This window comes from Dasypus novemcinctus, chromosome 3 (genome assembly GCF_030445035.2).
Source record: "Dasypus novemcinctus isolate mDasNov1 chromosome 3, mDasNov1.1.hap2, whole genome shotgun sequence".
NCBI classification, from domain to species: Eukaryota; Metazoa; Chordata; class Mammalia; order Cingulata; family Dasypodidae; genus Dasypus; species Dasypus novemcinctus.
Genome location: NC_080675.1, coordinates 126,769,302 through 126,794,864, shown reverse-complemented (window position 1 = coordinate 126,794,864; position 25,563 = coordinate 126,769,302). Strand labels below are relative to the sequence as shown.

Below are 25,563 nucleotides of genomic sequence, written 5' to 3'. Positions count from 1 at the left end.
AAATAACAGCTATGTACATCAGGGGAAACAGAGAGAGATTGAGAGGTGAAGATTTTTCTTGTTTGTCTGTTTTTTGTTTACTATTATTGAAATAATGAAAATACTCTAATAGTGATTGAAGTGATGAATGCACAACTATGTGATTATACCAAATACTATTGATTGTACATTTTGGTTTTTTATTTATTTCTCTCCCCTTCCCCCCCCCCCCCACTACCCCCAGTTGTCTGTTCTCTGTGTCCATCTGCTTCATGTGTTCTTCTTCCATGTCTGCTTGTATTCTTGTCAGCAGCACCAGGAATCTGTGTCTCTTTTTGTTGTGTCATCTTGCTGCATCTGCTTTCTGTGTGTGTGGCACCACTCCTAGGCAGGCTGGACTTTCTTTCACATGGGGCAACTCTCCTTACCGGGTGCACTCCTTGCGTGTGGAGCTTCCCTACATGGGGTACACCCCTGTGTGGCATAGCACTCTTTGCGTGCATCAGCACTCACATGGGTTTGAACCCTGGACCTCCCACGTGGTAGGCAGACACTCTATCAGTTGAGCCAAGTCCACTTCCCTGTTGTACACTTTGGATGAATTGTATGCTTTTTAATATGTATCAATAAAATTGATTTGTTAAAAAATGAATATAATTCTGTCTTTCTTTCCTAGCTGCTAAAACATATACCATACAATGAGTTGGCATAAACAATGGAACTTTACTGACTCAAGATATTTGAGGCTAGCAGTCCAAAATTGAGGCTTCATTAAGGTTATGCTTTGTCCCCTAAGACACGTGCTCTGGGGCTTGCTGCTGGAGATGCTCCGGCCCTTGGCTTCTCTTCTCAGGTGGCTTTATCTCTACAAAGTCTTCAGTAATAGGATTAAGGCCTAGCCTCATTCAGCTGGGCCACACCTTAACTAAAAATAACATTTTCAAAAGATCCTATTTAAAATGGGTTCACACCCACAGGAATAGATTAATATTAAGAACATGTCTTTTCCTGGGATATGTAATTCACCCTGTCACAAATACTTTTCAAGCAATTGCTAAATTTCTGGGGAGATAATCAAGCTGTGGGTTTAGGCTATTTAGTATTCTGTTGTTAAATGGAGAAAAAATCTTTTCAGAAATTTTAGTTTGGATGTTGCAATTTAAATCTTTTGATAGACTTTATTTTTTAGAGTTGTAAATTTATAGAAAAATTATGCATATTCCCTCCTTACAAATACAGTTTTCCCTTTTATTAACATTTTGCATTATTAGTGTGGTACATTTGTAATGTTTGATGGAACAATATTATATAAGTATATTAACTAAAATCCATGCTTTACATTAGGTATCACCATTTATGTTGTATAGTTCTATGGGTTTTTTTAAAAAAGGATTTCTTGTGATAATAATGTATATAACATAAAATTTCCCATTTTAATCACTTCCAGGTATACACTTCAGTGGTGTTAATTACATTCAGAATATTGTGCTATCATCACCAACATCCATTACCAAAAGTTTCCCATCAACACAAATAGACACTTTGTAACCATTGAGCATTACATTTTCATTTCCCACCCCCCCTTTGGTAACCTGTACTCTACTTTCTATCTCTACGAATTTTCATATTCTGTCTATTTCATATAAGTGAGATCATATAATACTTGTCCTTTTGTGTCTTATTTCACACCACATGTTGTCTTCAAGGCTTATCCATGTTGTTGCATGTTTCAGAAACTTTTCCCTTGTTAACAACTGAATAATATCCGAAGTCCTTTACATCCTTGGTTAAATGTATTTCTATTTAATTCTTTTAGTTGCTATCATAAATGGAATTGATTTGTTGAATTCTTTTCTGGATTATTCTTCATTGATGTATACAAAGACAGTTGATCTTTGTGTGTTAATCTTTTATCCTGACACTTTGCTGAATTTTCTTTGTTTGGAGATTTTTGATTAATGATTCGATCTCTTATCTTGTTATAGGTGTGTTGTTATATTTGTTCTTGAGTCAATGCAGGCAAGTTATGTCTTTCTGGGAATTTGTCCATTTCCTCTAGATTATCTAATTTATTGATGTAACCCTTTGTTTTAGTTTTCAAAGGCTGCCAATGCAAAATACCAGAAGTGGGTTGGCTTTTGTAATGGGAATTTACTAGGGTAAGAGATTACAATTCTGAGGCTGTGAAAATGTCCAAACCAAGGCATCAACAGAGATGCTGTCTCACCAAAGGTTGGCTGCTGGCAATCCTGGACTCCTGCCACTTGGCAAGGCAAAATGGTAGCTTGTCTCTGCCTTTTCCTCAAGGCTCCCTTTCTCCCTGAGCTCAGCTGAGATCAGGCATATGACTTGGGGTTTCTCTGTCTTCCTGTAGCTACAGGCAATATTGGAGTCCCCTCTCACAAGGGAGGGTAAAATGGCAGCTCTCTTTCTCTGTGTGTCTCTGCATGTTTCTCATATTTATAAAGGACTCCAGCAAAAGGATCAAGACCCACTCTGGGTCATGCCTCATTGAAGTATTCCAATCAAAAGCCCCCAACTGAATTCAATCCAATCAAAGGGTCCCATGTCCACAGGAATGGACCAATTTAAGAACACAATTTTCCTGGGTCCACAAAAAACTCAAACCAGCACAGCCTTTCACTATTTTCTGGAGCTCTGAGAAAGATGGAGCCATCAGCTTTTGCTAGATTTTTAAAAGTTCTGTAGGGAGATGGACTCTACCATCTTGGTGACATCACTCTCACGATTTAATTTTTTCTCTGTAAAGGATACCTCTAGGTCAGCTTTTATTGACTTCTTATTAGCCTAAGGATTAAGATTGGTAAAAATTAGGAGATTTATGTGCTTCAAAATGCAGTTAGGTATACATTTTTTCTTTCATTCAGTATTTCATTCACTACTTAACAAATAATTATTGAGTAATTACTCAGTAGCTAAATTCTATGCTAGTAAGTGGAGATAGGATGGTGTACAATCAAATACAGTCTCTACCCATCTGAAGCTAATGATAATCTAGTGCATTAAATTAGCAAACACTACAAATTTGTATATTTAATCCTCATGCTAGGATCAGAGAAATTGACTTTCTCATACACTGTTGCAAATAATGGTTTTAACTCTCGGAAATCAACTTGGAAAGATATATTTAGAGGCATAAAAAATGGTGATACATCTTGACTTAATAAGTCTGCTTCTTGGAATTTTGCCTCACAGAATATTCAACACAGTATATTTTAGTGAAAAATTGGAAACAAATGCCCAGCATGTGAGAAATAGGAATATTATGAAACATTTACTTGGTGGTCTAATATGTAGCTATTAAAAATGAAGACAATGTATCAATATAGAAAATTTTTTGTAGTGTAGTATTATAAAAGTATATCAATTGTATCTCTATAGTGATTATAAATATGTAAACAATATATTACAATCAAAGAAAAACATAATAACATAGAGTTAGTGGTTGTTTTAGATTGGTATGACTGGAGCTATATATTTTCCTCTTCCCTATTTTTTATATTTATTTTCAAGTAGTTAAATCTTAGAAAATAAACACATGATATATATATAGCCAATTAAGAACTTTTAAGTTAACCTAGGGAGATTACAACATTTTATTTGGTTGAACCAGAAATAATATTGCATATCATGTGGTTTGTGCTTTGCAGTTTAAAAATCTTTTCCAGTTATAGTATCTTATCTAATTACACATGAATCAGAAACCAGAAAGGTAGACCTTTACCATAACCAATAGCTACTATATCAGAATCAGAGAAAGACTTATAGATCAATGCACAGTTAAACCTTCTTCCTCTTTGTGGTGGGCTTTTAAGAAAGATCATTTGAAGACCTCCATTTCATCCCATAAACCAGGCACAGGAAATGATCCCTACGCTTTATAGATTAAACTGGTGGATAAGTCATTCTGCCGTTGCTACCTACTGACCGGCCAGGGGCAAGAAATTCTGCTTCTGAATGCATTGGTTTTGATCCAAAAGGGTCTTGGTCTATATAATCCAGCTTCTCCACTTAACAGATGAGAATCTGACCTGGTGCCCCGTTATGGTTTTTGGGGGCCCTAGGGACTTTTGACTTCATGGGCCCCTTCCTCCATTAAAAAAAAAATCTAATAAGTACATTTTATGATGCCAAATAAAAAATAAATCAGACTTAGATAAGGAGTCTGATTTATTTGAAAAGAGTGGAAAAAAACTATTGCATTGGGGCAATAGGGGACAGTTTTAACTGGGAGAATACTCTGATCCTGAGATACGCAAGTATCTTAAAGGTTAGGCAAAAAAAAAGCATTTTCTTTTATTTAGAGAAGTAAACAACAGTAGAAAGAACCACTGGAGAGGTAGTGGGATGACCAAGGGTAGTATGATTTTGCTGATCAGAGTTTACCCTGAGGTCAGCCTGTTCTCAGGTGGGGCAGTATGCTGGCTCAGGCTGAAGGAAGGAGAGGCTTATCTAAAGTTTGGTCAGGTTAAGTTGGCAGGTATTTGTCAGATTGGTAAGTATAGACAATTCAGCCAATCATTTATGATGCGAAGAATGGGAATTGGGAGAACCCGTGCCTAGCCCTGTCATAAGCGACTTTTATCCAAGTCATATGGGGAAGAATTGTTCCTTGCTGTAAGCCATCTCTGGAACAGAAAGGGGTAGGGGGATTTTTTTAAAAAAATCCTTTTGTTTTCCAGGATGATAGGGCTCAGGTAAAGTTCACTACCGTCAATGCCTTCATTGGTATTGCACAAGGAAATGTGAAGTGTAACCTCAGAGACCTGAATTTGTGATCCTCCCACTTAGGCCTGGCCAAATGTCCTCAAGATTTGGGAAGACAGGTATTATGAAAAGGGAGTGGTAAAAAATCTCTCCCCACCTGCTTCCAGGCGTCTTAGAATCCACAACTAGGAAGCCCATACGGTTAGTAAAGTAAAATAACTGAAACCCTGAGAAAAGCAAACAATCCCTGCCATTTTTCTGAACTACTCAGGCATGGTACTCGGCCCACCGAGGCGGGCTAAGAAGCTGGTTTCCGCGTTGAATGTTTTGTTCACCCTAGATACCAGGAATCGCACTCTCCAGGGTAATTTCCTCCCATCCCTGAAAAAGGTCTTGGGGCTTCCAAAAGGCAGTGCCCCGGGGTCAAGAGTTCACGCTCCGCCTCCACTTGGGCTACCAGGATTTTTCCCATCCCAGCTTGGTTTTATCTAGTCCCGGAAGGCGGGGCACTTGACCGCCCGGCCGGGCCAGCTCCTGGAGTCACCGCCAGCCTGGACGCAAGGCGGCCCGGGCCGGACAGAACCAGGGCGCGCGGTGGGAGGGCCGGGGCGGGGTCGCGCGGGCCCGCGGCGCCTCTGAGCGCGGCCGGCGAGCGGCTGCCCCGCGCTTGCTGCTGCGCTGCGCCCGCTCGGCGGCTCGGGTAAGGCGGGCTCCTTCCGCGCTGCGGGCCGGCCTCCTCTTCCCGGGTTGCGGGTGTTTGGGTGCCCTGGGCTTCTGCGCGCTCGGCCTCCAGCTCGCAGAGCCCGGCGGTGCGGCGGTCTGGCCTGACCCGGTGTTTGGAAGCCCTGGGGGCGCGGGAGGAAGGTGGGCGCAGTGTAATAGCTGCTCTAACCTCCTCGTTTCGCATCGAGTTCTTGCACGTGGAAAAGTCCCTTTTCAGTCTCTTTTCTAGATATCGCACCGGCAGTGAGCGAAGCCGCGCGTCTGTCCCCTCGGTCCTGTCGGGGAGTTTGCGGAGTGGGGGGCGGGGGCGCAGCATTCCTGCCTGCGGAACTGGGAGGCGCCTGCGCCGGGTACTTGTAGGGACCTGCCTGCCCCGTTTGGGAGAGTTTCCTGGGACCCGGGACTTCTGTGGAGTTGGTTGAGTTGTTTTCAAAACTGAGTTCAGTGACAGCATACTCTCTGTCCTGCAATCCCTGTGGCTGGAAGAGAGACGGAGAGTGGGCGCGGGCCGGCTCCGGTGTGCCAGTCCTCTTAGGGCTGAGTCCCGGCGGGCCCCGGGGGAAACTTTCTGCCGCGCGCTTGCAGCAGAACCAGTAAAGACTGTGGACACGAGGGTTTCGTTATTTGTAAGCTTGGAAGGGGAGAAAGTTGGCGTTGATAAAAATCTACAAGAGGTGACCTAGTGAGAATATCCCCTTCGGGAACGGGTGCTTCCTTACCCCCCTTCCTCCCTCTTGCATTTTTATGCTACGGGAGTTCAAGGTCACTTGTGGGAGACTAGGTCACCTGTTGGGAATATTTGTACCTGAAAAAAAAGTTTAGAAACTTTTATTTGCTCCTTTCATACTCTTCCTATGCCCCAATACCAGATGCAGTTATTCTCTACCTACCCTCCTTAATCCTCACCACTTAAAAACCAAGAAGCAAGCACTTCTGTTATTCAAGTATGTTAATTTGGTCTTGTGACTTTTTTGTAAATATCACTTCTTCCTTAGCCTTCTTTTAGTTCCTTCAATATTAAAATATACCAATAATGTTTTCTGTAAAGAATGCAAAGGGTTGGAGGAAAAAGAGAAGCAATTTTGTCCTGAAGTGGCCATGAAGAGATTTCAGAGCACACCCCCACTCTCAAATTAGTACTGTGTTGAGTTCTAATATTTTCACCTCTTTACAAAAAGATAGTTTAAAATTTCAGTTATTTTATCATGAATAAAATATCAATTGTTAAGCTTCTCCATGTCAGTGAAATCTTATAGTAACAATTTCTACCCAATGGAGTGAATGCTTTCAATATCTGAGGTTCTAGTTTATAGAGACCAGTTGGAATGGAAGAATATATTTAAGCTATAAAATAATTTAATGGAACCATGAAAGTAATGGTATCAGGAATTTACAAGGTTTCAAGATTGCCACCTTCAGATATCTTGTGGCTTGACAATTCATTTATTCTATCTGCTACTTAATAATGGTGCACACAGTATGGGGCAATTTTTATTAAGAATTGTCAGCATATCTTAAAAGACAGCTCTTTGGAGTTCTGTTCTAAAGGTATGGTTATTTTTTTTTAATAGTCCCCAGTTTTTAAAAGTTTTACATTCAAGTCTGCTTTAGGCTGAAGTAGAGAGAGGGAGATGATGTGGAGACTGGAACTGAATGTTATCTGTGGACAGAGTTCTAGCTCCAGATCAGCTTTCGAGACCTCGCAAGTTCCTTCATTAACTTTGGGGTTCCAGCAAATCACTTAATTTCAGTGTGCCATTTTTCTTATTACAGAATGAGGGGATTGGTCAGAAAGGGCAGTAGGAGCCTTTTGGACTTGGCTAAAAATGATAATCTTCCTTTCTAGAGCTAGGTGTTCCTGCTCTGGATGAGTGTCACCTCTAGGGTTCGCTTTAATTTCCGGAGGATGAGCTAACATGTTGGTCACCCCTGATGCACCCAAGCAGGAGGTCCGGTGGAGCAGCATTTAGAGTGTGAGTTTTCGAGACTGAGGGTCCTGTCTCTAGCTCTGATCTTGGGCAAGTACTTATGTTCTTTAAGCCTCATTTTCCTTGTATTTGGAATGCAGATAATAATAATGCCTAGGGTCATTATGAAGATCAGATGAAGTGAAGCACATAATGTAACTGGCATAGTGCCTAAAACATAATAAATTGTCAACAAATGGTAGTACTGCCTGATTTCCTCTAGGTTCTTGGCTATGTTACATAAAAGAATTTAAGAACATGCCGGTTTAGTTAGACCAGTAGTTTATTAAGGAAATGAGGGAAGAGAGTAGAAATGGGAGAAAATAACAGATTACAGGTTCCCAAGTATCCTTATGGACTAGTTCAGCCAGAGAAGGGAAAAAAGAGATAATTTTGCCTCTGCACTTGCTTTTTAAACCATTAATTATTCCTCCCACTTGCTAATGTTTAGGAGAAGGGTTCCAATTGTTTGCTGTTTTGATTGACTACCCCACCTGTCAGTTCCCCTGGGTAGGGGTAGGGGAGAGGCAATAATAAGATCCTTTGAGAATATCCGGGGCTTTTTCTTAATCGAGGATGAAATCCCATTCTCAATGTGGGCAGGGTGGGGGAGTTCTCATGGGTTCGTCCAGCAGCTTTCTTGTGGGGCTCTTTCTCTCAGAGGATTTCCAGATGGAATTCAGGGCCACCCATTCACAGCGGTGGTTTTCTGCTAGGTCCTAGATATATCTTTTCATTCCCTAAATTAACCTGCCTTAGTAGTAATTTGATTCTTCAACACTGACATCCCTACTCTTTTTCTTTCCATTAAGATGCTATTTAACTCTGAAAAATGTAACATCCTACACATAGGTGTTTAGAAAAATAAGCAAGTATGAGATGAGGGAGTTGTAACTTATTGAACCATTTATCTCATTGGCTAATTGACTATATTTTCTGTGGGTCAGCTTTGAGTTTTGTAGACTTAAAAAGCTGTTATGATTTCAGGCTGCTTTAGTAGAAATTAGCATGCATGTGTATAGCTGAGTATATATATTTTTTATCTGCCTTTTGCTCTTTGCAGAATTCAGAGTTACATTCTTCCATTTACAGACTGGTTTGTCTTTGGGAATGAGAAGTGACTTTGAAGGCATAACAAATAAAGATTTCTTCACAATGAATTCATAACAATAACATTAATTCTATGATTCCTCCTTATATTTATTTTTAATACCTTGTTATGGATAAAAGTCCCTGCCAGCAGAATGCAAAAGAAAGGGAACAGGTTCCTGCCCTGGCATTCACAGTTCAATTATAGTTCAGATAACAGACTCAGGGTGATAAGTGCTTGGATATAGGGAGATAAAAGAGTGCTGGGGAGAAAAAGGAGAAAAACAGTCCTGGGAGTTAAGGAGTGCTGAATAACAACCAGGGGAGACTGAAAAGAAGTTAAAATTTAATTCCACTTTTGAAGGTTGGGTAGATTGCTAGGAGGAATTCTAAGGAAGAGCATCCAAGGCCAAGGGAAAAGTTTGCAGGGAAGGTATGATAGGATGAGAAAGAGTGCATGACAAATGGAGACCACAAATCACAGCAGGCTGTCCCCAAGCTGTCATGGCCATATACTTTACAGGCTACTTGACCTTGGCAAATTATCTTACCTCTCTGAACTTTAGTTTCCTCAAATTTAAATTGGGGATCATATTGTTATTTTTGCATTAATGGGCACTAATTTACTCTTCAAGTGTATCTGAAAAGGGTGTCTGCCTCGCATCATTGTTGGAAGGTTTATTCCCATGTAAAACGCTAGCCTGTCAGATGCACTCCACCTATATGGTCCACTATACCTCTCTCCTTTCCTTGATTAGAAACAAGGGAACACTACTCTCAATCATCCTTGAGTAATGAGAGGATTTACAGCTTTCATGCATATTATAAAAAGCAGAACAGAAAATGTTTTAGAGTGAAGTAGGTATGGCATTATCTAGTCCATCCATCACTACCCCTGTTCCCCAGCCACTACAGGCTTTTCTTCATGTAAGGCAGTGGAATTAGCTATTTTAGGGCAATATTCTGACTGCCCACTTTTGAGTGTTCTTTTGCTGAAAAAGTCTACATTTTTACATTTGCATGTTTAGGATCTCAGACCGTCTTAGGCCTTGTTTCAGGCTTTAGTCATTGTTTCAGTATGAGTTATTGAAATGAGTCTTAGAAAAAATTTGAGTGTGGAAATTAGGGGAGTGGATATGGCTCAAGTGTTGGGCACCTGCCTTCCACATGGGAGGTCCTGAGTTTGGTTCCTGGTGCTTTCTAAAGAAGACAGACAATGAGCAGACATTGAGCAAAAAAAAAAAAAAAAAAACCAAGCAGACAGCAAGCAAAAATGAGCAAGACAATGAGCAGACAATGAGCAAAAAAAAATAAAATGAGCAGGGAGCAGATATGACTGAAGTAGTTGAGCACCCACCACCATGGGAAGTCCTGGGTTCAGTTCCTGCTGAACCTAAAGGAAAAAAAACCCACAAACAGACAAGAAACAGACAAAGAGCAAACAGATGAGGGAGCCATCTAAGGGGGTGGGGGGGAGGAAAGAAAATTAGTTATATTGGGACACCAAAATGGAAATTAGGAGGAATTTGTTATAATATTTTGCACTCTTTAAATTTTTCTTTGGTGGTGTTAATGCTTAAAATTCTTTGACATATGGAAAAATTTGCCTTAAAATTCTAACTTGATTATGCATGAGTCATCTCTCTTGCAAACATTATTGTAAAAATGTGCAGAACAGTTAAATACCTAGACTTTTCCCCATAGGTACTTTCTTCCACATTGGTTTCAAAGGAAAAACCTGAGGCAACTTTTAATTTTTGTTTGTGTTTGTTGTTGTTTTTGCAATACCTATAGAAACCCTCATCTATATTTAACTTAAAGGTGGAAAAATTCTATGTGCTATGTGGGAAGGAGCAGACAAAAGGGTTTAATCACTTCAGCTTTTGGTCATTGTAGGAAAAAAAAATAGTTGTTTAGGGCATGAGACCAGGGTGGTGGACAATGGAAGGCCCACACAAGACGGTATTGAAATCTTACCAGGCCATGAAGCCTGGGCCCTAAAACCTTTTTAGGGAGTTGCTCTTTTTGGTCTTACGTTAATTCATTAACTGAATACTTATTTTAACAAGCGTTGAATCTGTGCATGGGGAGGGAAAGTGTTGAGACTGAATCTAGTTCCTTGGCTCAAGGATAACAGTTTCTAACTTGAGCTTGAATGAGGATCTCTTTGTAGAGCTAGTTAAAAAGGCAGATTCCTGGACCCTATCTCAGAGGTTCTGATCCATTACATCTGATTTTGAACCTGGAAACCCTGCATTTTAATAAGCCTGGCCGGTGATTCTGATGGTGATCTGAAGTTTTCTTCTTTCAGCCAGTGTTCTTCCAGTGTTGGTGTACAAATTTACATAGGCTTTTGGGAGTACTGCCCGATCCCTCTGCCCAGGCCTCCTCCTCGCTCTTCTGTTGTCTAAACAAAATCAGGCTGGTCCCCAGGGCTGCTTTTAACTAAGTCAACTTACTTTTCTGTTGCTGTTTTTAATCCATAAAATAGGGATTTGGGCTAGATTACTATGAAGTTCCACACAGCTCTTTAATTTGATGCTTTTGTTTCTTCTGAATCTAACATCCAGATTACACTATAAGAATTTTTGAGCACTTACAGATTAAGGTCCTTTTTTGAGGAAATGAACTGTTGAGTGAAATTTATCCCAAGTCCTTTAAAATCTTTGGATTCTTCAGGGTATCAGTACATCTGATTTCTTTATTGCCGCCTTCTTAGGTAGCTGTAATGGAGTTGTGACTTCAGTATGAAGGTGGGAAGTTTTGGTTTATAAGAGACCTGGTTAGAGACTGAGTTCCTTTCTTATTTTTGATTTCAAGAATTGTGGATGTAAATAACCAGCCAAATGGGTCAGTAGTTGAACTTCCCTTTGAGAAGCCCTCGCCAGGCAGAATTGAGCATGGCCTCCCCGTGCTCTCCAGGCATCCTGTGGGAACGAGGCTGCATCCTTCCTCTGTGATGGAGGTTTCTTGGTCTGGCTGCGCTGTCCGCATTGTGCGGCAGGAATTGGAGCCTTCATCTCAGTCTCCCAAGTGGTGAGCAACGTTGGGTACACAGAAGATGCTTGATAAATATTTGTTAAGTGAATGAATATTAACTGGCACTTTCAAAACCCCTGTTAAAACAGGCCAGTTATTTTCTGTAATGAATTTCATAATTTTCTTCTCCTTTTGTAAATGTGAAGAACTCTATTAATTCTTCATGCCTGCTTTTGAGAAATGCAGTGCATTCAATTGCGGTTGTTATTTAGAAGCTGAAAATAAAAGGAATTTTAATAGCATTGTAATTTTCTTTTAGTTAAGGGAAACAGTGATTGTGGTTGTGATTAACAGCCCATGATACCACACAGATAGGGAGATATTTATTTCTCCTGTTCTTGAGGCACTGGGAGGAGAATATGTGAAACATTTTTTTATGTGCATTTTGATTTCCTATTGAACAAAAAACACAAACAAAAGGAGCTTCCTTTTTTTTTCCCCCTAGATAAACCAACTTAGAACATCTCTCTTGAATAGCTAATGTCTGTCACCCAGCGAAGGAGAAAATTATTTTCTGCCCTCTATGTTGATGTGTATAGAACATGTGTTGTGAGTAGCTGCTATTTTCACTGCCTCTTTTTCCAGTTGAGGTGCAACATAAACTATTTTAATTAATATTGTGTCACCAAAAGGGATTGAAATAGCCAATTGAATTCTGCCAAGATAGAGTCTTTTGATGAAAACATATCTTTATTGATTGTGGACGAAGAAAATCATTCTTAAAATGAAATCCAGAGAAAAATCATATCCCTCAGAGAAAATTTCTGAGTGGCAGGCCAAGATTAACATCATAAAATTGAATTTGTGCTGCAAGCCTTTGATGTAATCAGCAGCTGGGAGATGGTGTTGCCCTTGCCGTGCTCCCTCTGATTGTGGTGAATTATTGTGTGGAATGAAATAAGTGTTTCTTGTGTCCCTCCTCCAAGAAATACAAACAAGGTATTACTAGGTAGTTTCTTGCTAGTTAAAATGGGCTGGATCGATTCCAGGCCTCTCAGGCTCTCCCACACCCAGGAACTATAGGAGTTGGGCATTTATTTATGCCAGAGACAGAATTTTTGATATCACTGGACGATGCTTTCTTCGGTTAGGAGACACCTGGCAGAGCAGAGACCAAAGGAATCCCCCTTACCAGGGCCTTTTTTTTAGATAAACAGAGGCAAGGACCTGTTAGAACATGCCACATCTGTTGACCTATAGGTCCAGTCAAGCCAGTGTCTCCCTCTGCTAGTTCTTGTAACATACACTGCATTGAAAACACTGTGATGTTTAAATTTCACTGTGTATTGTGAGTCTAGTTCCATGACACCAGTGCTACAATGGGCTTTTAATCGTTTTCTATTTAGTCCCGATGCTTTGAAAACACTCTTGCCCCTGTATGTACTCCCACGCATGTAATGAGTAGGTTTTGTGGATTAAGTAGAGAAAATCTGTCTGTAGCTTTACCCTCTGACTAAAAGAGTGATTTGACACCTTAACCACCCTGTAGTTGAACCTGAGGCTTTGTTTTTGTTTTTGTTTCTAATAGGTGGACTGGCTTGTCTGAGTGTGGAGTTGCAAACAGGTAGTGGTGTCGTTATCCTGTCCACTCAGGCCCTTTGAAGAGTGGGATGGGCTTTGAATTCAGACAGCCCAAGGGATATTATCCTAGCTGAGACATTTAAATTTACCAGGCCTCCTTTTCCTAATAACACTAATGTGGGTGTGGAAATAAATGAGACAATGCATGGAAAAGCCCCTAGCACATTGTCTGGAATACAGATAGCATTCAGAAAACACTTGTTGAATTGAATTTACAACACTGGCTTAAGGCTAGTTAAAAGGGGAAATGAGAATTAAAGCAAAAAAGTGAGGATATGTTCTGGAATAAGGAAAAGTAGGAGGAGCTAGGACTAGCTAATGTTGAGTAATGAGATGAAATGGTAGAATAAGAAAAGTAGGTGGGGCTTACAACAAAGATGAGAAGAATGGTTACAAACTGCCTACCTTCTGTGTCCTGAATTCGTGTTAGAACTGACTGGACATTCCAGAAAATATCTTCCAAAAAAACTAAGCATTCAGGTAATGCTAAGATTCCTTTGGATTATGATCCTCATGTTGTCTCTTCCTAGCCTTCTCTCCAAGCTACCCTGGAATTTTGCCGTTGCAAGTGTGTTGGTTTGAAACTGTATGTACCCCAGAAAAGCATGCTCTTGAAACTAATTCATTCCTGTGTGTGTAAACCCATTGTAAGTAAGACCTTTTGATGAGGTTATTTCAGTTAAGGCATGGCCAGGGCAGGTCTTAATCCTTTTACTGGAGTCCTTTAGAAACTGGATGAATGCAGAGAGAAGGCCATGGAAGCAAGAAGCTGAAGAAAGCAGGGAAACCTGGAAAAAAAGGGGGAAGAGACTGTGGGCAAGCCGCCGACGCCTTGTTAGACGTAGGAAAACCTCTCTAACTATAAGGCCTTTGGGGTTCCACCCAAAAGATGGTGCCAAGGCATGCGGCGGACATGCCTGGGCATGTCCCTTGGAAATCTGCCTTCCTCCCAGCAACTAGAGCACATGAACCAATCAGCCTCGCTAAATTACCATAGCCAGTAGGCTGCTTGCACGTTGCCTCATGGTCTATAAAAGCTACTACACTTCCTCAGTAAATTGGACCTGCGCCACCAGCCTGCCAGTCCAGAGCTGTTAGTGTGTGTTGTCTTGCTCTGTTCGTCCTTGCCTCTTCAGGAGCGGAGCCACTGGATGGAACCACAACAAGAGACCAGCAGATGCCACCATGTACCTGGCCATGTGGCAGGAGTCCAGGATTTCCAGCAGCTGGGGAAGCAAGCATTACGTGATGATGCCTTGATTTGTACATTTTTCTCAGCCTAAAAACTGTAAGCTTGTACACTAATAAATTCCTATTGTTACAGCCAACACATTTCATGATATCTGCTTTGATCACCTTAGCAAACTAAAGCAACAAGCCTTCCAGACGTAAATCAGTTTTGACCAAACTTCTCCTTGGATTCCAGAGTGCAAGAGGGTGATTAAACCAGCTTCCCTGGCACAGGTATCCTTGGTTGTTTGGCATGGTTGGAAAGCACTGGAATCATGGGCATTAGGGAGACTTATGCCTATGCTATGGGCAGGGGTGGGGGCGGGTATGGCATGGGCCACGAAGGCAGATAGTCCTACCTGTGAAAGTTCCTTTCATCTAGGAGGAAAAGATTGTCATAATGGCCATGGACTGACTACTACTGTCATTTATCCTGAAATTGATAAGAAGGAAGTAGATGTCAGGACTAAGGAAAGAGCTAACTTGCCCCCCAGAAATACAAGGAATTTTCTGAGAGAGTAGTCGGGTTGTAAGGGATGCACCATTGTCTGCTATGGGAGTGAAGCTCACTTTGCTGATGAACCTCTGAAATCCTTATCCCTCCTACTTTAACTCAGTGAATTAAGTACCCAGGATGTATAGGTTGTGAATTCCTAGAGAGCAGGACCATGTGTTTTTCCCTCCTTCGTTCAGTAGGGCCTTAGTAAATACCTATTGAATGAATAAATGAATATTTTCTCTACTCAGCCTATAATGTGCATGGAAAGGATCTCTATTATACAAAAGAAATAGAGAATAGAATTTGATATATGACTAACTGTGTGATTTGTACTAAAATTTAAGCATATATTTCTTATTTAGATGTATGTTCTAACTAGAAAAAAGCAAAATCTGGCAGATGGGAAGGTGGTAGAATTTGTTTTACTTTGCCAATTTCATGCCTTTGAACTCTTCATTTTCCCTGTTTAATTCATCTAGTAGATAGGGTTTACTATAAATTATGAATAATAAAGCAAAGGATTATGAATGACAAGGACTCTACTCATTGAACCACGGTTTACTTAGCAGAATTTATACTCAAATATTGAGATTACAAAAAGCCTTCCAATAATAATGCGTAGCGTTTTTTGAATATTTACTATCTGATGCTTTCAATTGGTTATCTAATTTAACTCTCACATTAACCCTATTAGATTGGTATTTTATTTATTCCCATTTTATTGATGAAGGAACAGAGTCATCTATAGTAGTGGAGTTGGCTCTTAAATACAGGCTGTCTGACTTAAGGACCTAATCACTAGCTATATGCTGCCTTACTCTCATTACAGCCATGTGAGATAGGTATTATTTCCATTTCATGGATGAGGAAATTAAAGTTCAGAGTAACTAGGAACAAGTACATAAGATTTGGGATTTGAACATAGATATTATCTACCAGGGGAAACATATTTTTTCTCCAGATACTCTTGCATTTATCCTTAACATAGTGGTAATCACACTGTGTGGTAAACCAGGATGTGCCTATCTCCTTAGTAGCCTTTAGCAGGATGGATCTAAGCTCTTTGATAATTTGTCTTTCTTGTCTACATCTCCAGCATCTTGCGTATTCTCTGGCACATGGTAGATACTCAATAAATATTTGTTACCTGAGTGTATATAAATAAAGGCAAATGGGCAATAGAACAAAAGAGACCAGTTGAAGATACCAGAAAGAAAGTTTAATAGAGGGTATGGCAGTTTGAAGCTTTTGTGGACCACAGAAAATCCTATTCTTAAAACTAACCTATCTTATGCATATAATAAACCTATTGTAGATGGGACCTTTGGTTAAATTCAATTAAGAGCCTCTGGGTTAGATTGTGTGACCCAGTGTAGATCTTAATCCTCTTATTGGAGTCCTTTATAAATGGAGGAAGAAAAAGCCACAGACACAGAAAAAGAGCTGCAGAGATACAGAGAAGATACGGAAGCTGAGAGGAAGCCACTTTAGCCGGAAGCTAAAAGCACCATGTTCCAGAGGAGAGGGGAGAGACTAGCAGATGCTGCCGTGTGCCTACCGGCACAAAGCTGCCCTTTTTCTCATGATGCCACCATTGCCTGATCACCTGCAGCCACAGTTTGGGGAGAAAGAATCCCTGACGATGCCTAGATTTGGACACATTCACAGCCTCAGAACTGTAAGCTTGTAAGTTAATACATTCTCATTGTAAAAGCCAGCCCATTTCTGATATATTCTCCCAGTAGTCTTTTGCAAACTAAAACAGAGGAATTAAGTGAAGTAGCAAAAGATGAAATCTGGGGCAAAGACAAAAATGTTATTGTACACATATTTCAAAAAGATGGGTTAAAAATAAGGAAAAGATACAGAACGTTGAAATGCTAAGAAGAAGCTCATGCCTGAATGCCTTGATTTTCTTGGTTAATTAGAAGGATCACTAGCAGTTCATGGTGAGGTGTAGGAATTGTTTGGGTTCGGGTGGGGATTTGAAAAGGTGAAGAAGAGTATTTGACTGTGGGAGAAGGTGAAAACAAAGTTTCCCAAGATTTTAGGTGGTACATTGAAAACATTTTTTAATAGGTAAGTGATTATTTTAATGTGCATTTTGAAAAATATAACCATTGCATCAGCTATCATGTTTTTGTGGGTACTAATGATTAAGATGATTTTAAAGGAAATACTTATATAATTTCTACTTAATTTAATATATAATTAGCTCATTTTATAAAGTGAGTTTTTAAAGAAATGTACTAAGCAAATAGTTTTACAGTGGATATGGCAAAGAAAAATATGACTAAAGATTGGAAATAGTTTTATAAAATAATAAACATACAAAAATAAACTCTTTCATACAGTAGTGTGATGGTTTGATCCCAGAAAAGATTATATTCTTGGAACTAATCCATTCCTACGGGTGTGGGACCCTTTGATTGCGTTAGGTTCAGTTAAGAAACTTTTCAGTTAGATCACTTTTATTAGATTGCTTTAGGTCCTTTCATTGGACTATGCCAGTGAGGCATGGCTCTTGGTGAGTCTTAAACCTTTTACCGGAGTATTATGTAAATAGAGACACACAGAAAAAGAGAACTGCAAGCCATTTTGATCCTTTCATATGGGAGAGAGGACTCCAGGATCGCCTATAGCTGCGGAAAGTCAGAGAAACTCTGAGAGGCAGAAACAGAGAGGCTGGAGGCTGGAATCAGTGGAGCAGCCCAAAGCTAAAGAGACAGGCCTGGGAAGAGACAAGTCATATGACTGATCTCCCACAGCTAAGCTTGGGGAGAAAGTGAGCCTGGAGGAGAAAGCAGAGGTTGGCTGCCATCTTAATCACCAGAAGCTGACCTTTGGTGCATTGGAATCTCTGCTCATGCCTTGATTTGGACATTTCATAGCTGTGAACTGTAAGCTTTTGCCCTAATGAATTGCCTTTATAGAAGCCAACCTATTTCTGGTATTCTGCTCCCAGCAGCTTTGGCAAATAAAACAAATGGAATGAGTTACTTTGTTAAAACTTATCAGAAGATGACTAAGTTGTAAATACTTTGAAAGGGGCATGGTGTTTTTCTCTTCTTTGTATTCTCTGCAACCCAATCAACCATCTTGAATATATTTGGTTTTCAGTAAATATTTGCTGAATTTAATTAACAGTAGGTTAGAACTGTAGAACTATTTTTGTACGTGTTAGACACCTCAAAGTCAAACAAAACAAAACAAAAAAACCCTGAGACATTGACTATACATATTCAAATAGTTAAATGTAGTCTAAGCTAAAAATAAAATACAAGCCTCTTCAAAAGCCTAAGACTTTGAGGTTTTAGGATAGAAAATTATAGTTCCTGAAGTTGTTCACTGATTGAATATAAATAAAAGTGAAGGAGGCACCCAGGAGAACATGAGTTGTCCTTCTCATGTTCTTTACCACCCTAAAACTCATCTTTTTGACAACTGTAAAATTGTAAATGAAATGTACTTGGCATTAATTTGGCAGTTTTAGCTCTGCCCACTGCAGCTTAATGAGCAAGGAGATTGAAAATGCTTTGTGAAAATCTTTGACTCACAGGGCTGGGAGAACAGTGAGTTGTGATGGAAGCCTCATTGTGACAGAATTTATAGGATGGATTGCCTGGCCAACTGATTTCTTCCTTGTTTTCTTTTATAAACATTGTAAATCATGGGAGTTGTAGTTCAGGTATTAATTGGCATATCTGCTAAACTTCTTCCATGATCTCTGGGTTACTTATCATTAACATTACCTGTCAAGATAGTCCCTACCTAAAATACATGGCATTCCAGAGTTTCTTAAATGGCAGCTAATCACTCTGTAATAATATTTTGGAGGAGCTTAGTTTTGCTGCTGGCTAGGGATTAATTCTGAAATAGTCATGCTTCAGTGGGTAGACCAGGTAGAATTTTGTGTGTTATTCAAAAACCTCTTGGGCAGCCTTTGCGTTTGTAGAAACAAATTTTTACCTCTTAAAGGAGTGATCTTATTACAGTCTGTTGATAAAATAAGAACATTTTCTTCAGGAGCATCTGAAAACAGACAGCTTTGGGGGACTGGGCTTCTACTGAAACCGCTCCGGCTGTGCGTGAGCTCTAGGTTTCCTACGGGCTCCTGAGGCGGCTTGCTTCTTACTCCCCAAAGGCTAAAGTGGTTCTCACTCTGGCTTACTCTGGTACCCAGTTGCTTTTCCTCCGTCTTTAGTTTATTTCTGTTCCTTGATCCTCCTGAAGGCCTCTTTTGCCTTTCCCAAATTTTTTACTGTCACTTACTAGCTAGCAATGTGATGCTGACCAAGCTCCTTTACTCACATCTCCAATTTCTCCCTCTACCTGTTTTTTCAACTTTTTAAAGGTATAGTCTGCATACAAGAAACTGCACTGAAAGTGTACAATTTGAAATTTAATAGCCCAATTTCTTAATCTCCAAAGTTAGAAACAAAACTCCCTCTGGTTTCAAGATTACAAAATATTATTCATTTTTGTCCTACATAATGCCTAGGTACGACTTTGGAAAACAGTAGGTGGGGGTGGTATTTTGAAGCTATATGTACCCCAGAAAAATGTGTTCTTTAATCCACTCTTGTGGGTGTGAACCCAGTGTAAGTAGGAGATTCTGAAGAGGCTACTTCAGTTGAGGTGTGAACCAGCCCAATCAGGATGGGTCTTAATCCTGTTACTGGAGTCCTTTATAAGTGGAAGGCAATTCAGACATACAGAGAGAAAGCCATAGGAAGTAAGAAGCTGAGCATCACTGGAGTCCAGGAGAGAACAGAGAGGCCAGGAGAGGCTGCCATGTTCATTACCATGTGACAGAGCAGCCAAGACAAGAATCACCAGTGGCCAGCTCCAGAAGTCTAGTCTTTGGGAAGAAAGCATTGCCTCGATGACTCCTTGATCGGGATTTTCTTTTAGTCTTAAAACTGTGAACAAATAAATTCTTCTATTGTTTAGCCATTTCATACTATTTGCTTGAGCAGCCAAGGAAGCTAAAGGATGGGCTACAAAAAGGTTACACAACTATAAGGGAGAAATCTGAGATTCACACCCAGGTCTGTTGTCTCCTGAGGCTCATATTATTAACTATTACACTGTTTTTACTTTTATTTCATTCAGGTGGTTTTTGTCAATTCATGCTTTCTAGGTGAGGATTCATTCTTTGTATTTTTTTTGTTGTTGTTGGCTGTCTTCAGTCAAGGAGCTTGAGATTTGTCTGTGAGGCTGCTGTGGCAGGGACTTGGTTCTGGATGTGTCTCTGAAGAAAGCTATTTTTGACCAAACAATTCCAGTGTTTAGTAGACACCAGCCACAAAACCACACTTGTATCACACTCATTATTCTTTAGTCTCAGACAAGTCACAAAGTTAAAAACAAATTGTTATAGGGAAGAAGATGAAGGTAGGAAGGAGAATGGGAGCTGTAATGATGTGTTGACCTTTCTTGGTGCTTGCTAGGTATTGTATTTCTGTAGAAAGTACCAGGGAGTGTAGGCCAGCTTTGAAGGCAATACATGCCACATTGGAGCCTGGATGACTACGAGGTTGTAATTGTTATTTTGTTTGACTTTTTGATAATTTTTTTAAAGAACAGTCAATAACAATGGAAGGTTGCCTTGCAGATAACCAAGGCTTTGATGGTGAGGTCTGAGCAATCATTGTTATGTGCAGGGCAGGGTTGGGTGGCCGGGTATAGTTGTGGATGGGTTGTCAGGAGTCCTGATTCTGATTCTGGTTCTGCTACTATCTTCTTGGGTTACCTTTGCCAAGTAATCAACCTTCCTGATCCTTCATTTCCTCATCTGTGAAAGGGTATGTGTGTGTGATTGTGTCCCCAAGTTTCCCCATTTTTTTGTGTTTTTTTGGCTTTAGCCAAGGGCCAGTGGCCCTAGGACACTTAAACAGGATGCTAAGTTAATTTGAATTTCATATAAACAATGGATTTTAAAAAAATAAGTGTGTCCCAAGAAATAAATAGTAATTACATTTTTAGTATAAGAATGTCCCAAATATTGCTTGGGACATTCTTAATACTTAAAAAAAAAAAGTGTTTATCTGAAATTCAAATTTAACTGGGCATCGTATATTTTTATTTGATAAATCTGGCAACTCTAATTTGGCCTGAAGTCTTTGGTTAAAGGATCATCATAGAGGGAAGTGGATGTGGCCTCTGCCTAACATATGGGAGGACCCGGGTTCGATCCCTGGGGTGTCTTGGTGAAAAAGGAGAGAAAGTGACTGTGCGGCATGCGAGTGCCCACTCAGCGAGCCAAGTGCCCATGTGAGTACCTGTGTGGTGAGTCAGTGCCCACACGGTGAGCCAGTGCCCATGCAAGTGAGTCATGCAGCAAGATGATGATGCAACAAGGGAGAGACAAGGGCAGAATCAAGGTGAAGTGCAGCAGAGACCAGGAACTGAGGTGGTGCAATTGACAGGGAACCTCTCTCCACATCAGAGGTCCCCAGGATTGAATCCCAGGGAATTCTAGAGAGGAGAAAGATGAGAAGAGAAGACAAAAGGAAATAGATACAGAAGATCACACAGCAAGTGGACACAGACAGCAAAAACAGCAGGGTGGGGGCGGGGGAGGGGAAGAGAGGGGGAAAAAATTTTAAAAAATCATAGAGTTTAGAAGTTATAATAGTATATTTTCATGACCAACTGTTCTAGTATATGCCCACAGTATTTTTGAGAAAATAAACTGTCATGGCGAAATTATTAAAGTGACAGAAGGAAATCTCACACCAATAGAGGTAGATTGCTAGAAAGCAACAGTGACAATCTCTATCCAACAGTGTAAAATTATAACTAATTTTATTCAGTAAAACTTAGTGCCAATTATGAACGGGATCACCTATCTTCACAATTCACCAAGGTAATTACTATCCCCACTTGATAAGAAACTGAGCCTGAAAGAATATTTGCAATCTAGTAAGCAGGGAATAAGACCAAGATTTATCTGACTCTTTCCTTTATATTTTCTTGCTTCTTTTCTTTACAATAAAAATACGTTTTGAATTATGTTAATGGATACTGTGGTATACTGGGTACAACCTAATGGCCAACCTGGGAATTGGAAACCTAATATTTCCACACATTTTTGTGGAGTACAACATGGGGAATTAGTGTGTTTAATTTCCCTAGAATGTAAATTCCACCAGAACAGGAAGATTCTCTGGTCTTAGGGAAGTCATATCACCTTTCCTCCATTTCCTACTCAGAAAATAAGAGTTGAACTCCACATTCTTAAAGTTTCTTCTAGTTTCTAGTGAACCTTGCTCTGTTTTCAAGGTTAAATACAGTCACTTAAGAAATACCTATTGAATGTTACCTATGTGACAGGCAGTGTGCTAGGGACTATGGATCAGAGATGAAGACATATTCCTCCCTGCACCCTATAATTTGCAGCTTTGCAAGGCATTTCCTCACTGTTGATTTAACAGCCCCTATGGGTTCAGGAGGTCCTCACTGACATTGTTAGAGTTGGTAGCCATTGCTATTTCTATTTAAAGATATATTATTAAAGAAATATTTCTCTTTAAAATGAAGGGGTTTGTTAGCTTCCAGGTGCTCATCATGATAGTTTGTGCAGCAGTTAGTGGCTGTCAACACGACAGCATCACCAGAAGGCTCATTACTTAGTTGCAAACATTGAATGATTTGAGCTTTACATTTTTATGTTGCTACACAGGTTTTACTTAATTCAGTGCTTCCCATCCTTCCCAAGGCCTAAACAGTTGATGGTCATCTTTGTCCACATATTGGGTTGAGTGTCTTCGGTATCTCCTATCACTTTAAGAATGTGGAGTTCCACTTTTTATTTTGCTGATGAGAAAATGGAGGAAAAGTGATGTGACTTTCCTAGGACCGGAGAGTCTTCTTCTTCTGGCCGAATTGATGTTCTGGAGAAATTAACCACACTAATTCCCCTTTTTGTGTTCCGCCAAAGTGGATGGAAATATTAGATTGCTGTTTCCTGGTTGGCCATTAGATTGTACTCGTGTAAACTACCATGTGCCTTGGCATACCACTGGGAAGCTCTGATTTATTAAATTTATTTCATAGTGGACCACTGGTTATAAAGAAGAAACAGGGACTCTATTGTTGAAATTCTGTATTAGTGAGAATGAAAACAGCAAAAATTCTGCAGATTCACTTCATGAAGGTGGGCCTTAGATCTGTGAGGTATATTCATCTGATAAAGTTTCTTATGTAGCCACCACAGGTACTTTATAAATAATATATATATATATTTTAGATTTATTTATTTTTCTCTCTCCCCTTCCCCCCTGCCCCAGTTGTCTGTTCTCTGTGAATATTTGCTGCGTGTTCTTCTTTGTCCGCTTCTGTCGTTGTCAGTGGCACGGGAATCTGTGTTTCTTTTTGTTGTGTCAGCTCTTTGTGTTGTGCGGCATGATTCCTGGGCAGGCTGAACTTTCTTTCGCGCTAGGCGGCTCTCCTTATTTGGCGCACTCCTTGCGTGTGGGGCTCCCCTACACGGGGGACACCCCTTCGTGGCAGGGCACTCCTTGCGTGCATCAGCACTGCGCATGGGCCAGCTGCACACGGGTCAAGGAGGCCTGGGGTTTGAATTGCGTACTTCCCATGTGGTAGACGGATGCCCTAACCACTGGGCCAAGTCTGCTTCCCTATAAATAATATTAAAAAGGGTGAAGTCATAAAGATTTCAATGAATATGGGTATTTTTCTTAAAAAAAGTAAAGGTATTTGCAAACTTCATGTTGCATTGACTAAGAAGCATTTGCAAGTAACAGCTTGAAACCTTCTACCCTACCACTTAGAGACAAAATGTGGAAATTATAGAAATGAACAATTGACTACTTCAATAATCAGAAAAGGGAGGAAATCCAAACATTATGTCACTAATATAGGTTTGGTCTTACTCGATATATACCTAATCTGTACTTTAGTATGTAATATTAATATAGCATGTTTAAACTTAAATTATACTTTTCTCTCATAGTTAATGCATAAATTGAATTTGAATTTATACATAATGAATATATTTAAACTGTATCAAACCTGATTTATAATGCATACTTTATTGATAACTAGAATCTAAAATGACTTTTTTCCTCTAAATTATTTTTTCATTAGACCATTCAGAAATGACAAATAATACATATATATGAAAAGGGCATTGAGAGACTATAACTGAAGAAGGGGACAAAAATCAAAAGGATGAGAAGGCTAATGAAACACTGGCTACTCTCTGTACATCTCACCACACTCTCTGACTGTGTTCCCATAGCACTTAACCAGAGTACTTGATAGACAGTATTAAAGCCACTTTGGAAAAAGTGGTGGGGTATAAGTAAATGCACCTGCATAACTAGCAAGTAAATCATTCACATGTCGTATTCTACCTGCAGGCTGTGAGCATTTTTTTTTTTTTGCCTTCACTTTATTTTTTTAATGTTAAATTAAAAAAATATGAGGTCCCCAAATACCCCCCCAACCCCCTCACCCCACTCCTCCCCCCATAACAACAACCTACTCCATCATCATGAGACATTCATTGCACTTGGTGAATACATCTCTGAGCACCGGTGCACCTTTGATCTCATCCTGGGAATCCATTATGGTATCTGAGTACACTACAGTCAGAATTTGGGTAGCAATTGAAAGTCACTTAAGAGTACAGTTTTATCATTGAGTAGACTTCACCGGTGAAGTCATTTGGGCCTGGAGTTTTCAGTGTGGGGACATTTTTAACTACAACTTCAATTTCTTTAATTACTTTAGAATTGCTCATGTTCTTTACTTCAACTTGAGTGATAACTGTTTGCATCTTCCAACAATAAGTTAGTCCGTTTTTCTAAGCTTTATTAATAAAAAAAAAAACAAAAAATAAAGAATACAGTTTTATGTTTGTGGGTCTGTGTGTCTGTGTTTATATATAATTACTTTAATAGCTATATTGCTTATATGATAAAATAGTGATTATATTGCTCATGTAATTAACAATGCATATCAAAATTTTAAGTTGTACTTGGTGCTGTGACTAGATCCCAATGAGGGAAATTTATTTGCCTTTGACAGTATAGTCTGTAACTGTATCCCTGTCTGTGGAAATGCTTCTTTTTAATGTCCACTTTTTTTTTTTAAACTGAAGTGTTTATTTTTAATTATCTTTGGTATAGACCAGATTTAAAAACCATTTAAGGACATGTAAACATATATCCATTGTACACTTGTTTTGGGCATTTGAAAATAACATTCAGTCATTCATATCTGAGATACGATAATTATAATTTGGGACTGTGATGGAGATCTGTAATTTCTTTCTAAAAATTTTAAGGCTTGACTAGACACATAATTATTTGAAATGGAATAGCTAGACTCTGTCATGGGCATAACCTTCTCCTGAATACTGGGTTCCCTTCCAATGCAGAGAGCCCACAATAAATGGTTTTTATCCTTGAGGTTTATTTTTAATGGAGATTTCTGGTAAGTTGTAAAGAATCTCAGAAGACATGAATTCACTTTGATGACCAGGAACTATGTTTCTGCAGCTACCTTTTTGACTTTTCTGAAAAAAGAAAGAAAAAAAAAAAAAGAGCCTTGAAAAAAACAACTTCTGGGATGTACGACTTTTTAATCAGCTGCTTATCCTCCCTGTGCAATTCATTTAGTCTCTCTCAATCTCAGAAGTGATCTGAAGAATTATTTAGGCCACCCTGCTTATTTTCAGCTTTCTTATAAGTGAGA

At 39.6% G+C, this 25,563-nt stretch overlaps 1 protein-coding gene across 1 annotated transcript in view; it reads left to right on the top strand.

The window, feature by feature from the left end:
- The first annotated feature begins 5,317 nt into the window (after positions 1 to 5,317).
- WDR72 (WD repeat domain 72) overlaps positions 5,318 to 25,563 on the top strand; it is a 248,867-nt gene continuing 228,621 nt past the window's right edge. The window contains exons 1-2 of the mRNA XM_058294228.2: positions 5,318 to 5,407; positions 7,277 to 7,403. The gene's annotated coding sequence lies outside the window, so the exon portion shown is untranslated. The remainder of the gene's footprint in view (positions 5,408 to 7,276; positions 7,404 to 25,563) is intronic.